The sequence below is a fragment of the Bufo gargarizans genome, chromosome 4, assembly GCF_014858855.1.
Source record: "Bufo gargarizans isolate SCDJY-AF-19 chromosome 4, ASM1485885v1, whole genome shotgun sequence".
In the NCBI taxonomy this organism is placed as follows: domain Eukaryota; kingdom Metazoa; phylum Chordata; class Amphibia; order Anura; family Bufonidae; genus Bufo; species Bufo gargarizans.
The window spans coordinates 349,268,045-349,274,044 of record NC_058083.1 but is presented as its reverse complement, the minus strand read 5'-3'; positions in this window follow the sequence as shown (position 1 = coordinate 349,274,044).

Here is a 6,000-nt window from a genome sequence, read left to right as displayed (position 1 = left end):
GTCACTCGCACCCCAAAATAGTGCCAATAAAACCGTCATCTCATCCCGCAAAAATCATACCCTACCCAAGGTAATTGCCCAAAAACTGAAAAAAAATTATGGCTCTCAGATTATGGAAACACTAAAACATGATTTTTTTTGCTTCAAAAATGAAATCATTGTGTAATACTTACATAAATAAATAAAAAAAGTATACATATTAGGTATCGCAGCAGTCCATGACAACCTGGTCTATAAAAATATCACATGATCTAACCTATCATATGAATGTTGTAAATAGCAAAAAATAAAAACTGTGCCAAAACAGCTAGTTCTTGTTACCGTGGGGTCACTTTTATGGAGTTTCTACTCCAGGGGTGCATAAGGGGGGGGGCTTCAAATGAGACATGGTGTAAAAAAATAAATAAATAAAAGTCCAGCAAAACCTGCCCTCGAAAAAAACGTATGGCATTCCTTTCCTTCTGCGCCCTGCCGTGTGCCCGTACAGCAGTTTACGACCGCATATGGGGTGTTTCTGTAAACTACAGAATCAGGACCATAAATATTGAGTTTGGTTTGGCTGTTAGCTCTTGCTTTGTAACTGGAAAAAAATTATTAAAATGGAAAATCTGCCAAAAAAGTGAAATTTTGAAATTGTATCTCTATTTTCCATTAATTCTTGTGGAACACAAAGGGTTAACAACGTTTGTTAAATCAGTTTTGAATACCTTGAGGGGTGTAGTTTATAAAATGGGGTCATTTTTGGGTGGTTTCTATTGTGTAAGCCTCGCAAAGTGACTTCAGACCTGTACTGGTCCCTAAAAATTGGGTTTCTGAAAATTTTCAAGATTTGCTTCTAAACTTCTAAGCCTTTTAACATCCCCAAAAAATAAAATATCATTCCCAAAATGATCCAAACATGAAGTAGACATATGGGGAATGTAAAGTAATAACTATTTTTGGAGGTATTACTATGTATTATAGAAGTAGAGAAATAGAAACTTGGAAATTTGCAATTATTTACAAATTTTTGGTAAATTTGGTATTTTTTTTTATAAATAAAAATTATAATTTTTTACTTCATTTTACCAGCGTCATGAAATACAATATGTGACGAAAAAATAATCTCAGAATGTCCTGGATAAGTCAAAGCATTTTAAAGCACTTAAAGGGATTCTGTCATCAGAAATGAGGCCTATAACCTAAACATATGGCGATGTCCCTAGTAATACACTGAATACTAAAGTGACTTTATCAAATGCACCTGTGGCTCTATAATCATAAAAAACTGGTTTATATCAAGGGGAGGTCTCATGGTGAAGGGTGCCCGGCTGCAGCCATCTCGTTTAGGTGCCCAGCGCAGCCTTCTGAAGTGAAATTGCCGCCCTCCCTTTCATTAGATCCGCCTACCTCAGTTCATCGCCACCTCTCTAACGTCCGCTCACTATGTTTAGGTTATAGGCCTCATTTCTGATGACTAGAATCCCTTTAAAAAGTGACACTGGTCAGATTTGCAAAAAATGGCCAAATCCTTAAGGTGAAATAGGTCTGAGTCCTTAAGGGGTTAAGGCCCCTTGCAGACGAGCGTGTCCAGATAAGGTCCGGATGCGTTGCGGCAAAACCCGCGCGAGTAGGTATGCAATTGTGTTTTGCACGCGCATGATAAAAAACGGAATGTGGTACCCAGACCCGAACTTCTTCACAGAAGTTCAGGTTTGGGTTAGGTGTTGTGTAGATTGTATTATTTCCCCTTATAACATGTTATAAGGGAAAAATATAGCATTCTGAATACAGAATGCGTAGTACAATAGGGCTGGAGGGGTTAAAAAAAAATATTTAAAAATAATATAACTCACCTTAATCCACTTGATCGCGCAGCCGGCATCTCTTCTGTCTTCTTCTTTGAGGAATAGGACCTTTGATGACGTCTCTGTGCTTATCACATGATCTTTTACCATGGTGATGGATCATCTGACGGCCCATGTGATGAGCGCAGTGATGGCATCAAAGGTCCTTTTCCTGTGCACAGCAAAGAAGACAGAAGAGAAGCCGGGCTGCGCGATCAAGTGGATTAGGCGCGCTATATATATATATTTTTTAACCCCTCCAGCCCTATTGTACTATGCATTCTCTATTAAAGGGGTTGTCCGGGTTCAGAGCTGAACCCAGGACATACCCTTATTTTCACCCCGGCAGCATCCCTGAGCCTAGCATCGGAGCATCTCATGCTCCGATGCGCTCCTGTGCCCTGCGCTAGATCGCGCAGGGCACGAGCTCTTTTGTTTTCAATAACACACTGCCGGGCGGTAACTTCCGCCCGGCAGTGTGTTCAGGTGACGTCACCGGCTCTGAGGGGCGGGCTTCAGCTCTACCCTAGCCATTTTACTGGCTAGGGCAGAGCTAAATCCCGCCCTTCAGTGCCGGTGACGTCACCGGGGTTCCTGTCAGCCCCATGGAGAGCCCCGGTACGTCACCGGAACTCCTAAAAATGCCTTTGCCCTGCGCGATTTAGCGCAGGGCAAAGGAGAGCATCGGAGCATGAAGTGCTCCGATGCTCATGTCAGGGGGCTGCCAGGGTGAAAATGGAGGGCTGTCCGGGTTCAGCTCTGAACCCGGACAACCCCTTTAAGAATGCTATTATTTTCCCTTATAACCATGTTATAAGGGAAAATAATAATGATCGGGTCCCCATCCCGATCGTCTCCTAGCAACCGAGCGTGAAAAATCGCACCGCATCCGCACTTGCTTGTGATTTTGACGCAGCCCCATTCACTTCTATGGGGCCTGCGTTGCGTGAAAAACGCAGAATATAAAAAATGCTGCGATTTTCACGCAACACACAAGTGATGCGTGAAAATCACCACTCATGTGCACAGCCCTATAGAAATGAATGGGTCCGGATTCAGTACGGGTGCAATGTGTTCATGCATTACACCCGCGAGGAAATCTCGCTCGTGTGAAAGAGGCCTAAGGACCACACTGATTTTTGCAAATCTGACGTGTCATTTTATGTGGTGATAACTTTAAAACGCTTTTACTTAGCCAAGCCATTCTGAGAATGTTTTCTCATCACATATTGTACTTCATGACAGTGGTAAATATGAGTCAAAATATTTCATTTTTATTTATAAAAAAAAATACCAAATTTACCCAAAATTTTGAAAAATTTGCAATTTTCAAAATTTCAATTTCTTTGCTTTTAAAACAGATAGTGATAGCTCCTAAAATAGTTATTACTTTACATTTCCCATATGTCTACTTCATGTTTGGATCATTTTGTAAATTATATTTTCTTTTTTTTTTGGGACGTTAGAAGGCTTAGAAGTTTAGAAGCAAATCTTGAAATGTTTCCGAAAATTTCCAAAACCCAATTTTTTTAGGACCGGTTCAGGTCTGAAGTCACTTTGGGAGGCTTACATAATAGAAACCACCCATAAATGGCCCCATTTTAGAAACTACACCCTTTAAGGTATTCAAAAGTGATTTTTACAAACTCTCTTAAAGGAAAATGTAGATGAAATTTCAGAATTTCACTTTTTTGGCAGATTTTCAATTTTAATCCATTTTTCCCAGTAACAAAGCAAGGGTTAACAGCCAACCAAAACTCAATATTTATTACCCTTAGGGTACATGCACACGACCGTTGTTTTGGTCCGCATCCGAGACAACTGTCCGTATCAGTTGCTCCGTAAAAAAATATATATAACCTGTTCTATTCTTGTCCGCTTTGCGGACAAGAATAGGCAGCTATATTAATGGCTGTCTGTGCCGTTCCACAAATTGCGTAACGCACACTGACGCCATCCATGTTTTGCGGACCGCAAAACACACAACGGTAGTGTGCATATAGCCTTATTCTGTAGCTTACAGAAACACCCCATCTGTGGTGTTTCTGGCAGGGCACAGAAGGAAAGGAACGCCATATGGTTTTTGGAGGGCAGATTTCACTGGGACAATTTTAACTTGCGATATCAAATTTAAAGACCCCCTGATGCACCCCTAGAGTAGAAACTCCAAAAAAGTGACCCCATTTAGGAAACTACGGGATAAGCCTTTTCGGCAGTTTTAATTTTTGTTATTTACAATGTTCATTTGACAGGTTAGATTATGTTGTATTTTTATAGAGCAGGTTGTTACGGACGTGACAATACCAAATATGACTACTTTTTGGGGTTTGTTTGTTTCAGTTTTACATAATAAAGCATTTTTGAAAAAAAAAAGATTTCTTTTGTGTCTATATATATATATATATATATATATATATATATATTTTGGGGGGGGGGCGGTTGTCTTATGTAGGGGCTTATTTTTTTCGGTATGAGATGACGTTTGATTGGTACTATTTTGGGGTGCGTATCACTTGGTATTACACTTTGTGATGTAAGGCGACAAAAAAATAGCTTTTTTCATAGTTTTTATTTTATTTATGGTATTCACTTGAGGGGTTAGTTTGTGTGACATCTTTATAGAGCAGGTTCTTAAAGACAAGGCGATACCAAATATGTATACTTTTTTTAATTTAAGTTTTACACAATATCATAGTCACCCGATGGGTGCTCCCTCCCTCTACAGACATCGCACGTGCCGCGGACAGCGCTGCACATCAAGGGTTAATGCGCCAGCATCAGCGTTTTCACGGATGCCGGTGCATACAGCAGGAGTCCAGCTGCGCCCGTCGTACATGTACAGCGCTAGTCCTTAATGACCTCATAGCTTGGGAGATCTGTGCAAAAATAAATAAAGTAAAAATATAATACACATAAAAACACCTGCTCCAACCAAAATTTCCAACATTATCGGCCATTCATGCAAAACTCTACATATGATACAGCAAAATGACAAAATAGGGAACCCAATTTAATAATTTAATTTGGTATTCAGTTTAATAAAGTTACAACTGATAAACCACTGCATGCGCTAAATCACAAAAAAGTGCCTGGTCATTAAAAAGGACCTGTCATGATACCAAAATTTTGATTCGATTTCGATACCAGAAAAAAGTATTGGGATACTCGATACCATTCAATACCATGCAAAAAAAAATATAATAAAACCCCCAAAAAGCCGCGAGCATTCCGCATTTTATGGAACATCCGGGCCCATAATTGAACAGTCCAATCCTATTTTTTGGGGGGGACAAGGTGACAGAAAAAAGGCAAATCATATTTTTTTTTTTCTGTTTCAGCGTTCACTGCATAGGAGATTTTTTAAATATTTTATTTAGTTTGGACTTTTCAGATGAAGTGATATGCAATGAGGCTAGGGGACCCTGTGGCCACTGCCAACAATTATTTGTAACTGGGGTGGGCACACTGCGCCATGAATGAAGATAATTAACGTTTAATACAGATACAGGAGGCGGGAGCTGGTGACAGAATCACATTGCCGTCACCCGACTATGACAGAGAGCTTCGATCAGCTGCAGTTAACACCTCAGGTGCTGCATCTGAGGGGTTAACTGCCGCCGATCGCAGCTCCCTGTCATAGACCAGGTGCCGGCTATGTGATTCTGGCGCCGGCACCCGCCTCCTGTATCTGTATTAAACGTTAATTATCTTCATTGGTGCCGCAGTGGCCACAGTCCTTCCTCTCTCATCGGTGGCAGCAGCGGCACAGGGGGGAGCCTAGTATCGATAAAAGGCAAATCCTGGTATCGAATCGATACAGGAACAAAAAGTATTGGATTATTCGATACGCGATGCAACCCTGCCTGTTATATTAGCTAAATGCATTCCCCATGTAATAACATTTCTGGAGCATCTATTCTTATAGCTATATGGTGTGCCATTCCTTTAGTATTTCTACTAGAAGTTATGAATAAATTGCTAGCTGTCTGCAGCAAGGGTACACAGGGGTGGTAACCAGTTAAGGAGGTGTCCCTGCACAGCCTGACATTGGCAGCACTGATTGGATAGAATGAGTCTGTGCGGGTACAGCCTCCAAAACTTCTTACCACACCTCTGCAGACTGCTAGCAATTCATTCATAATTTCTAAAAGAAGTGATAAAGGTTTGCACACCA